Source organism: Callospermophilus lateralis, chromosome 1 (genome assembly GCF_048772815.1).
Source record: "Callospermophilus lateralis isolate mCalLat2 chromosome 1, mCalLat2.hap1, whole genome shotgun sequence".
Taxonomy (NCBI): domain Eukaryota; kingdom Metazoa; phylum Chordata; class Mammalia; order Rodentia; family Sciuridae; genus Callospermophilus; species Callospermophilus lateralis.
In genome coordinates, this window is record NC_135305.1 from 71,531,074 (window position 1) to 71,544,362 (window position 13,289).

Consider the following 13,289-nt stretch of genomic DNA (forward strand, 5'->3'; position numbering starts at 1 on the left):
ATCACCACTAAACAGGGATGAGAGGGGGGAGGGAAAGAGAGAGAGAAGGGAAATTGCATGGTAAAGGAAGGAGACCCTCATTGTTACACAAAATTACATATAAGAGGAAGTGAGGGGAAAGGGGGGAAAAAACAAGAGAGAGAATTGAATTACAGTAGATGGGGTAGGGAGAGAAGTCAGGAAGGGAGGGGATGGGAGGGGAGGGAAGGGGAGGAGAGGGGGGATAGTAGAGGTTAGGAAAGGCAGCGGAATACAACATACACTAGTATGGCAATAGGTAAAAAAGTGGATGTGTAACCGATAATCTGCATTATGTATATAGGGTAAAAATGGGAGTTCATAATCCGCTTGAATCAAATGTATGAAATATGATATGTCAAGAACTTTGTAATATTTTGAACAGCTAATAAAAAAATATAAAAAAGGAAGATATCCACAGTCTGAACTACTAAATACTTGTCATATCACTCTTCATTTTAACCCAATCAAAAGAAGTAATCCTGGATAGAAATAGGCTTCCAGGATCACAAAGTAATCTGGATTCTCTGTAAGTAATTGTTAGACATGGGTGGGAACCAACAATGACTTACTTTGAACTAAGATTTTCAATTAATGACATGTCACACTCTTCTGGACTGTGTTTGGTTTGGGGGAGGGAAGCCATGATGGGTGGAATATTTTATTGATATGCAAAACATAATAACCAGATGTATGAGTTTGAAGACTTCACCAGGAAAATTAGTCTTATATGAAAGAAGTAAATAGCACTGTTTTAGAGTAATCTAAACTGAGTCTTCCAAATATTTAATAAATAATCATACTAACTTCTGCATATTAATAATCAATGTGATATTACATACAGTACATGAGAAAAAATTTAGTCTCACATACTTATTAAAGAAGAAAGAATGAAGAAAATTAAGAATTAAAATTAAGAAGATAGATAAAATGCTAAACAGAAGGAAGAAAAGAAAACATAAAGATAGCAATTACCAATAACAATATATAAAAAATGGTCAATTTTTGAAGAAGAGGCAACCTAATAAAAAAAGAAGAAACTACAAATGTACAAGTGAAAAATGAGAATAGGGAAAATATTTCCATGTAGTCTCCTTGGTTTGCACTGCGTTAACTGAAGTGTGTTCATATTGGAACCAGGTTCTTGATTGACACAGTTCCTACATCTGTGAGTTTCCATAAACATTGTACTGTGAAAAATGAGACTAACATTACAAAATGTTTCCCAAATTGGTGAGGTGACATGACTCAACTCTAGATAAATTACTTTTCTAAACGTATTTGAAATTCACAGAATTATAAATTACTGAAACTTAATAGATAAATTAACACAGATGACAATTAAATGAAATTGTCATGTTAGTTAAAACTTTTTAGACTCAGATGAGTACTTAGTTGAACTTTGTAAAATGTTTTGAGAGAGAGATCTCTGGTGCTTTTAAGATGTTTCAAAACAGAATGAAGAAAAATACTTCCTTTAGAAATAGGCAGAAAAATGTTGTTATAAAAATCTGACAAACATAATAAAATAAAGGAAAATTAGAGACCAGGCTCACTTACAAATGTCTCTTAAGAAGTCTAAATAAAATGTATCTAAAATAATCACAATAAAGCCATAAAGTATTATGGCCAAGTAAAATTCATATCAGGATGGACATATCAACATGAATAAATTTGTAATTTGCCACTTAATAAGTCAACAGGAGAAAAATAACACTCATCTTCAAAGATGTTAAATGGAAAAAGGATAAAATTTATATTTCTTCTTAAAAAATAGATTATTTAAAATGGAAACCAGGATCATCCTCAATGAAGAAGTAATGGCTACATTACTATTAAAGTCTAGTCAGGATGAACCCAAATATTATGTATAACTGTAAAACTTTAATCAAATAAGAAGAAATCTCTAGAGGAATAAATGCCATTCACTGTCATGTCTATTTAATACCATTCCATAAATTCTAACAAATACAATTAGATTGAGGAAGGCAAAGTAATATTGGCAAGGAAGTGGCAAATTTATTATCATTTGCAGTTAATTTAATATTTACCTGGTAAGCCTAATATAATTACTTTTAAGTTATATGAATGAAGATTTCAATAAAATCCTGGTTACAAAGTTAATATGAAATCAATAATCTAAGAACAATATATTATGTACTTGAAAATTAATGACAGAATAGATTTTAAGTGTTGTTAAAAAATAGTGGTACATGAGGTAATGCATGTTATTAATTTGACTTAACCATTCTGCAAAGTATATGTGTATCAAAACATCATGTTGTACACCATAAACACATACAATTCTTGTCAATTAAATAATAAACTTTAAAAATAGTGGCATTCATGTTAATATGCAAAATGGTACATTAGAAAATATAAGATGATACATAATTTCAGAAAATAAAATGTAAAATGTATCAGAATGAATTTAAGGAGAAATATAAGGAACATGATAAAGACCATTTTTATTCTACTTATAGACTCACTAGATTTGACCAAACAAATAGAAATACATTGCTCTTAGATTGGAAAACTACCTGTAAATGTGTTGAATCTCTCTAAATTAATTCATAAATTCAAGTGTTCACAACAGAAAAATGACGTTTTTATAAAAACCTGACAAATTGCTTTTAAAGTTCATTTGGAAAAGTTTTAGTGCTTAAAATGATTTTCTGTGTTTTTCAGGGATAAACATAAAAATGGAAGAAAATATAACAATAGAAAATCGATTCAATTTCATATGAGATAAAAAGTCAGCCTTCAAACAGTAATCAGTATGTGATATTTGGACAAATGCTAGTTCACTGGAGATTGAGGGTTACATTCCTTCTTTACTCTTTCAGTTAGGAAGCTCAAAAACCTAGGCCATAAAAAAAATCTGGTGAATAGATTTTACTTATATCACAGACACTTTAAAGGTTTAGCAGAAACATCTGCTTTACTTCCATAACTGCATATTTTTCAATTTATAACTACATCATTTATTTAAGTACAACATGATGGGTAAGCATTAAGTTGTTTCCACATTATAAGCAATGATAAAATGAACAGCCTTTTACAGCTGAATAAGCAATGTCTGTAGGAGAAGCTGAAGTGCAAAGAGTGTGGTGTGCTCCTACTGTTAGGAAATGAGATGATCACATCTATCTCCTGGATTATTTAACTTCGACTTAAAAATGTTAAAAATGGACAATTTTAATTTCGTTTGTGCCTTGCATAGAAGTCACGTTTGTAAAATGGAAGAGTTATTATCATTTTATTGTACATTAAATTGTTCGGTATGGATTGTTAGGTAAGAAATGAGGAGAGATAGCTACAGAACGTTGTAGATGCTGTAGTCTTAATTTAAAAAGAAAGAAAGAAAAAGGCTCTTCATGCATATATAATCTGAACTCACAAGGGACCAGAACAAAAGGGAAAAGAAGTGATATAAATAAAAAGAAAAGGAATATAAAATTATGCTATTGGGAAGTCATCAAAGATATCTGAATTTATTTCTGATGATTTTTCTAAAATAGATGAAATTAGATTCAGATTAAAGATGTATGCCATTAACATTTCATAACATTATTTAAACTAAAAAATACATGTAAGTTTCATGTTAAAATTTTAAGTTTTGAAGCTTCATTCTATCTTTCCTTCCTATTAAAACTTTCACTCTTTCATGTTATGTGGTGATGTTCAGTTTCTAAAAGGTATCTGATAAGCACATGTGATTAAGGAAAAAAAAAGCAGAAAAGTTCAATCCAATCAAATATCTGATTTGTACTGCATATTCTACATATAATTTAAAACAAATTGCTGAAAATGTTATGAGATTAGTAATCCTGTTATCGGCATAGCAAGGAGTCTGGGTTTTGGTCTATATAAAATTCACTTTTTAGGAAAAATAGTTTTATTTAAAGTTGACATTAGAAGACTAAGTTATTCCACATATGAATCTGTCTATATAGGGTATTTCTAGCTAATTAAGGTAAAGAGACATTTAATCAATGTTCTTTATTTTTGTATGCTATTTATATCAAGATTATCCAAACTAAAATAAAGGATGTAAGGAATAATAAATACGAAAAATAAAAAAGATGATTTTTATAAAACTAGATGTTATTCCCAAGATGGAATATGACATTGTGACATGCTAATAAAATTTTACCAATAAAGTGCAAGACCATCTTGTTAATTGGGTCTTTTTTGAAATTTTGCAAGACTCAGTATCTTTCAAATGGCTTCTTTTGAATGGAGCCTACCTGAACCATACATTTTTAAAACTGTGTTCTCCTACCCACTTCTTTTTCTGGATTCTTCTCACTTTCTACAATGTTTGTTTTAGTCAGCTTTTGCATCATTGTGACCAAAAGATCTGAGAAGAACAATATAGAGGAGGAAAGTTTATTTCAGCTCATGGTTTCACAGGTTCAGCCCATGGTTGGCCTACTCCATAGCTGTGGGCCCAATGTTAGGCAAAACATTATGGCAGCAGGGCGTGGTAGAGGAAAGCAACTCAGGACAGAGCCACCTGGAAGCAGTGAGAGAGAACTCTGCTGACCAGAGACAAAACATAATTCCCCCAAAACATGTCTCCAGTGATCTACTTCCTTCAGTCACACCCTACCTGCTTACAGTTACCACCCAGTTACTCATGGATGAATCCACTGATGATGTTGCACTTTGAATACCTGAATAGTTTCACCTCTGAAAATTCTTGCATTGTCTAATACTTTTGCTTTTGGTGGACACCTCATACTTAAATCATAAAAATGTTCCTTATTTTTTGTAGCACTTATCACCTTCTAAAAGTTCATATACTTATTTATGGTATTGATTGTGTTTTTCTTCCCTGCTGCAACCAAAGATCCAAGAGAACAGAGATTTGATTCATATTCTGTTGCATGTCTAGTGTGTGGAATAATGCTGGCACTTAAGAAGCATTCAATAAATCTGTGTGAAGAAGAGAAAATATACAGAAGAATTTCCTGGCCATAAAAGCAAAACATTGCAATGAATTATTAGGCGAGGTTGAAGTTTCAACTCTCAAGGATTCAAAAGCATTCTTAATAGACTGAGTTAGGGGAATAGATTAATTAAAAATTTAGCATGTATAAAATATAAATGAAGCACCTCAGTAGTGAGACACATTAATCCAAGTATATGAGTGAATTAATTATTAAGATCATAATAAATTTTAACATTGATATTTAAGTTATTAAAAAGAAAAACCCACCCAGTTTGGTTTCCACAAACAGCAAGTTTGTGTTCTCTCCAGAAATCTTCTGCAGTGACAGCAGAATCTTGGGTAGATATTGCTTCCAATACTTTTCACATCTTTTCTTTCAGTATTTTTCCTTTCACTTCTATTCTTGTTGTTGTTGTTGTTGTTGTTGTTTTGGGTTTTTTTGAGAATTTTTAATTAGCTAATTTTAATTATTAGTTATACATGATATTAGAGTTCATTTTAACGTAATTATACAAACATGGAATATAATTTGCTCTAATTCAGTCCCCAGTATTTGCCCTTTCCCTTCTTTTCTCTCTCCCCCTGCTCCCTTTCCATTATTCTACTGATTTTTCTGCTGTTTTTTTTTTCAGTAGTTTTTATTTTTAATTGATGCTTTATGGATATGCATGAAGGTTCACTGTATTGTAGGGGAGGGAGGAAGGACAGGAAGGGAAGAATGGTGAAATGAATCTGACCTAATTTTCCTATGAATACATGTGAACACTTTATATTTTTAGTTACCCTGTCCCAGAACCACACAGCGAACCTCATCAACACTTGGGAAACCATTACTTATGATAGAATCGATTCAACATCTAGCTTTCTGAACAGAACTTCCAGTCTTTGACAGAAACTTAGTTATTCATCTAGTTATGCACATTTAATCTAATATTATGAACATTAAGAGTCGAGGCCCATGTCCACAGAAGAGATTATTTTTTCTCACTATATCAGACATTTCTTGGGGGGAGGGTCCTGGGTGTTCAACCCCGAGTCTTGCACATTCTAAATAAGCATTTTACCACTCAGGTACATCTTCAGCCCTTTTTTAAAAATCTTAATTTTGAGGCAGGGTCTACATAAATTACCCAAGCTGGCAAATTTTTTTGTTTGTTTGTTTGCTTTTGTACAGAGGATTGAACTCAGGAGCGCTTAACCAGTGTGCCACATCCCCAGCCATTTTTCATATTATATTTTGAGACAGGTCTCAGTAAATTGCTTAGGATCTCTCTAAGTTGCTGAGACTGACTTTGAACTTGCTATCCTTCTGCCTCAGTGGCTGGAATTACAGGTGTGTGCTTCTGCCTGAAGCCTATCAGCAACATTTTGTAGTAACTTCCCAGCTTTACAAGATTGGATTTCATAACCTATTACTTCACTGTGTTTCAAACAGTGTTAATATTGGTACTAATTCTATACTACATTAGTATTAAACTTAATAACAAATTTAATATAAATAGTTAACATTTGCTACATGTGTAACACCATTCTAATCTTTATGCATTTGTGTCTAGTTTAATCCCCACAACTTCATAAAGTAGGCTTTTTGTTCTCTTTATTATACATATGGAAAAAAACTGGACCGATATATGGTTGAAAGATTTTGGAAGGTAGAAAACTAAATGGTCTGGGATAACATTACTGTTGAGAGTGAAATTAATCTTCAGATTTATTTCTTTGTAGGAGTTTTCCTGATAAAGAACATATACTGATAAATAATTAGTAGTAAGTTTGGTCTTTAATAATGTACTTGTCTTCCTCCCAGAAGGGTATCAATTGCTTCTCTGAAGAACTATGGAGACCACTTCTCACAACTAATCTTTTATTTAGATCCCATATTAATAATGTTGTCCTAAGTCTACTTCAACATTTTTGCACTACTCAGAAAAATAGTGTATATTTATCCCCGAGAAAATAATAATTGTGTAGTAATAAGTAAGAGCAGTTGTTCACAAGTGGGCAATTCTCCTCTTCTTTCAATGACAATATCTTGAACAAGGAAATGTTGCATTATTTAAAAATACCTACTCTTTAATTGATAGTATCTGTCCTTTGGGCAGAATCTTTTCAAAGACAGACAAATTGTGACTAAAATTATACAGTCACTGAGAAAAGGCACAATTTTTACTCTTTATTAAATAAGGAAACTGTAAATTTGAAACTTTGCAATACTTCTAGGGAGAATTTCTCTCACAAATTAAGTATTCCACCTTTTTACATTATCACAGTTGAAACTGGAATTTTGGTTTTGTTTCAAGCATTGATTTTTAGAAGCTCATAATCTCTTCTATGTTTTAGGGGAGACTTTTGAACAAACTCTCTATGGTGGTTTGTCAATTTGGTGAAATTGGCATTGTTTCTCCAAAACCTCTTCCTTCCATGGTCTTACATTAGAATCAACCCAAAGAGAAAGCTGTGTGAGATTTAAAAGGTGGGAGGGAAGCACTAGCCATTGCTCTCTGAAGGGAAATGTGGTGGGATGTAGCCAGAAATACAGTTGTGATGGCAGGTTCCAGCTTGTCCTCAGTCCTCTCTATTCATCATCCTGATAGCTGACCATGCTCAAATGCAGCAGCTTTATTTCCTTAACCAAACCTGTAACTGCTGACCAGAAAGCCATAGCTACACAGGACAACAGCTTCCACAGACTCCTCCACCAGCAGTCCTCAGGGTCCCACATCAACAGCTGGATATGCCCTTCTTACCAGGTATCTCTTGCAAGCTCCAGCTTGTCCACCTGTACCAGACCTGTGGCCGTCGGTAGCTCTTGTAATGATTCTGTTTATGAGTAGATAAGATCTCTGAGAACTAGCATAGAGGGATTTCCTAGAAATATCAGAAGTATCTGTTTTTAATTAGTTAGATGTAGTGAATATTTATCTAGATACGTAGCAACCACTAATAAGCACGGCTGAGGAATAAAATTTTTAATTATAAGTAATTTTAATCTATCTAAATTTCAATGTCAAAAGTGAAGTAAAGTATTTTTCTATTGAGGTAATTTTATTGTTGTCATAAAACTATATTTTACTTAAGCTGCCTGATTGCATAAGATGTTTCTGCCTTATCTTAGAAGCTTGGGTGTGTATGTCTATTCATTGCTTGTGGACTGATGCAGTTTGGATGCTTATTTCTATGCTCCAATGTAAAATTGTAGCATTCTTATTTGACCTTTTATCCAGTGATGCTATAAAATATATAATTTATAATTCAACTGGATATTATTATTTTAGTTATAATTGCATCTTTTTTTAGTTAAAAGTTAAGTATGGGGCTGGGTAGCTCAGTAAGGAGCACTTGCCTAGGATGTGTAAGGCCCTGGGGTTGATCAATTGCACTGGAAAGAAAGAAAGAAAAGAAAAAAAGAAAAGAAAAGGAAGGGAAGAAAGGAAGACAAAGTTTGGTCACATTTCTAAAGAAAGGCTTATCACAGATGTAGCATTGAGTGAAGATGGTAATACCAGACTAGTAAAGAGAAAAAGAGATCATTAGAAGTCAGATTACATTTTCATTAAGAATGACAATTGAATTTAACTCTAGCATAGCAAAATGGAAAAGTCATTTTATTATTATTTTATTTTTTAAAAAAGATAGTGAAGTGGAAAATATGGAAAGATATGCTCAACAAATTCATAGTGAATGTTATCAGTTATTTCCTTTTGATAAAAAGAATCACTGACCTTAGTTGAAATAAAAGTTTTATAGTAATAGACAAAAGAAATTTGCTAAAATCAGACTTAAATGCCTAACAAAAGTTTACAATAACTTAAATAGTACCTGAGCTTGGAAATAAGTTGAATTTTGTATAAAATTATTCTTAGAGAAATGACATTAAATGATTATTAATTTCACTCATTTTTACCTTTTCAAAATGTGGCTACCAATTAAAAGTTGCACAGATGTGGCTTGTGGTATATTTTGTTGGATAGTGTTGATCTATACGAAGGCTCCAGTTAGAATCTCATTCCAAAAAATCGTAAAGGCCCAAAAGGTTTCATTTTAATATTATAGATCTTTCCCTTTCTTGGGGATCTTTATAAGATATATTTTAGTTTTTACTATGAAGTTCATAAATATTTGATTAAAATTAATGGCTAGTTGTACTTATATATATTAGTAAATATTAATGTATTAATGATTATTTTTTCACAAATGTAGAAAAAAGCATGACTATATATTTCCTTCAGAGCACAAAATCTCATTTGAAGAAAGTGAAAATAGGTGAATACATGAAAAATACAATATTACTAAACATAGGTATTATAAAATCATGTATTTAAGAAATTAAGAAACGTAACATCTTGCAAATGAATGCCTGTTTTCACAGGTGTATAGGAGTAAATATCTGGTATACTAAGTGATGGGAAGTATCAGCACAATCTATTAAGGTAGTAATAGGAGGTAGTTCTTCATAGTTATGTTGCTTATAGTTCATCATTTTTGTATATTTAGAATAATATTTGTCTAACATTTGGTAATATTGCTGCATTTGAACTATCATCAATTTAGAATTTAATTATCTTGTCCATTTAGGAATGAATCTCAAATTTTCTTGTTGTAAGGTCTTACTTATGTCATTTCTAACCATTTGAATGTGTTTTTTCCCCTGTCCTCCTGACAGCCAACTTAATTTAAGGACTAAACACACTCTGAAGAAATTTAGGCCTATTCATCCCCATTAGGCAATATAAAGCATTTTAATTATTTCAGAGATATGACCTGCTATTTTCACGAAAAGTCAGCAAATGGCCTTAATACTCGTGGATATTGATTCCAGTCTGAGATTCCTATCACCTGAGCTGACATTTATTATCTTTTCAAGATAATCTTTCGAAAGGGGAATAAAAGAAAAAAAGAAAAAAAAAAGGCCAAACTTGCTTTATCATTCTTGAAAATATTTACCAATTTAAAAGTGCTTTAGGTTTAAAAAAGAAACACAAGATCTAAGAATTTGGAAGGGACTCCACAGACAAAAGCCAATTCAGAAATAGTTTTGATTCCTGGATGTGATTCAGGATATTTCAATTCTATTTGTATCATTTATGTGGAGGGCTGTAGTTGGTCATGGAAGTTATCAGCATGCTAAAGTGTATTCTGTGTGAACATGTTTTTTGACATTTCTCTCATTTCATATTCTTAACCTTGTAAAGTAGGGGAAGAAATTTGGAAGGAGGATGGTATTCAGATTATGCCTTTGTTACTTAGCTAAATGTCAAGCTGTGAAGGACATGGCACAATGTCACACTAAAGTTCTTGATTAACTTTTTCTCTAGCAAGACAACAATCACTTAAAGTCTCTGGGAATTGTCTGAGGGTCATAGAGTAAGGGTAGAAAAATCTACTGAATATCAGTAAGAACAATGAAAAAAAATCTGTGGTATCTGAGCCACTACCTGTTCCTTTAACTTGTACCCCAAGTCCAAGTTGCAGGACTCTATCCCAGGAGCTCTTCCCTCTGATGCAGGCAATAAGAGAGGAGCCTCTTCTCCTCTGAACTTCTGGTCTGGGGATGGTTCCCATCTCTCACCTTCACCCCAGTCCCATGTTGCAGAAGCTCTCTTCTAGGACAATGTGGCTGAGAGAAACGACTTTCTCTTTTCCCCACCCATTTCCTATTTTCAAAGTGCAACACCAGATGTGACAGGTTGAAAATATAGGTTGCCTTTGCCCCAGCTGTTCATAGGGAGAAAGTTCCATATCAGGAAGGGCAAAGCCAAGTCAATAAGGGGCACTCACCCTGCTCTTCCCCTCACAACTCAGAACAGACTGTCATTCTTGGAGAAGCAGGTCTCCACCCCCATCTCTCCCATGGTGAGGAGGTATAAGTTTTGCCCAGGTCCAGAAGAAGAGGCAGGACATGAAGACAAGGAACTCAGGAGCTCTGTCGGAAGAAACTGGTTTTATTTAGGATAGAGCATGCAAAATTGTGTGCCTAAGAGTTTTTCTTTTTAAACAATAGTGTTCTTAGTGAGAGCAACTTAAAAAGGCTGGTATCTTTATCAAACCAGCAGAATAATCAAACAACCAGAAGTTTTGTAGGAACTAGAGAGAAACAGCCAAGAAGAACCTTCCTAGACTTATGCACATGAGCTGGGCTGTACAAGCACAATCAGAACAGGATGAGGGAAGACTTGAAGCATCTTCCCAAACTGCACCCCTGTCCATGAACAGAATAGAACCCTCATGGCTCTAAGGGGCTTAAACATAGATCAAACAATACCATACTTTGACCTGGAGGCTATTTGTAAAAGTATAAATATAAAAATCACAGTTATTCTTGACAGTCTAGGTGGCTATATACGTCCAAAGCTGCTGCTTGAGAAAATTCAGAGGGAATCCCTAAGCTACTAATCCTCAGAAGAACATGGGGTAACAAACTCCCTAACTTTGATAGTAACCTCCAAGCCTTAAAACCTTTGACAAATAAGTAGCTCATGCCACTACAAAGGTGACTCCTAAAGTCAGGCCAAAGAAGAAAACCAGGGGAAGAAATCTGAGCAGGAGCATCAGAAGGTGCACACTTGGAAATAAAATTTGCAGAATTAGTTCAACTGAATTGTGAGACAAATAAGCAAATGACCCAGCAAACATCAGGAACAACCCACCAGTCTCTGGATTTTTAAAAATATACCTAAAAAATACAGTTTTCGATAAAAATGAATTATAAGATATGTAAGCAAGTAAGAAAGTATGACTCCTACACAGGAAAAAGCAGCAGGCATTTAAAACTGCCTTTGAGGAGATCCTAATGGTAGGATGGTAAAGTTAAGCAAACACTTCAAAATAGTTATTATTAATATTAATATTTTCAAAGGCTAAAAGAAGTGATTTTTAAAAAATTAAAAGTGTATATATTCTCTATAGAGAACATGAGTAAGAAATAATGTTAAAAAAACAGAAGAAGAAAAGGAAATGGAAAATTTCTAGTTGAAAACTAAAAAATAAGTTGAGTTGACGGAAAAAGAATCAGCAAACTGAAGTTAGGTCAACAGTGATTAGGCAATCTGAAGATCAGAGAGAAAACATACTTAACAAACCTAGGGATATGTGGAACATAGGATACTACTAAGCACATGCGCGCGCGTACACACACACACACACACACACACACACACACACACACACACATATCACACACACGAATGTATAATCAGGGCACCAGATGAAGAGGTAAGAAGAACAGAAAAATAACTTTTAAATTGACTGAAAGTTTCCTAAACATGAAGAAAATGTTAATCTGGTTACACAAGAAGCTCAACCAAGTCTGCATAGGAAAAGTGGAAAGAGATCAATAATCAGATGCATTGTAGTCAAAAAGTTGAGAAGCAGGCAGATGTTGAAAGCAGAAAGAGAAAAGCAACTCATTTAATGTGAGAGAAGTGCAATAACTCAAACAGATAACCTAAAAGAAATAATGGAAGTCAGAAGGAATTGGAAAGATGTAATCAAAGTGCTGAAAGTAAAAACAAAGAAAAACCATCAAAAATCTTAAAAGAACTGTCAACACTATCTTTCAAAAATGAAGGTAAAATAAAAACAGTAATAGATAAACGAAAACTGAGTATAGGATGCTGGAGCACCTGCCTTACAAAAAATAATCATACTGAAAATTCTTCAGGCTGGAAACAAACAGAACCAGACAGTAAGTCAAATCTGTTTAAAAAAATAGAATGCTGATACATTATTATGCAGATAATAATCACATTTCTTTTCCTCTCTTTTCATGACTAATTATTATATAAATATATAATATATAAATACATATTATATAAATATATACATATAGGTAGGGGTGTGTGTGTGTGTGTGTATATGTGTGTGTGTGTGTGTGTGTGTGTGTGTTTGGATCATTGGGCCTATAAGATACAGAAATATTCCATGCCAATAACACTACAGATAGGGAAGGGGAGAGCAAAGCTGTGTAGGGTAAGGAGGTGACCCAAGTTGTAACTCAACAGCCCAGGAAGAAATGAAGAGAATCAGAAGGAGAGAAGGAGGTTAAAATAGTAAACTCTACATACATAAACTATACATACTTGCTATCTTTTCTTTCCTTGGCTTCTTTAAAAGACATAGATTATACAAAGTAATAACAAATACAAAATATAACAATGTATTATTGGTTTGTAATATATAGATGGAATCTATATACCAAAGTTAGCACAAAGTGGTGAAAAGGGAATAAGCCCTTATATAAATAATGTTTCTCTATTTCATTGGAAGTATATCAGTATAAATGAAGTTGCTTCTGCCAATTGAAATGTAAGCCCTA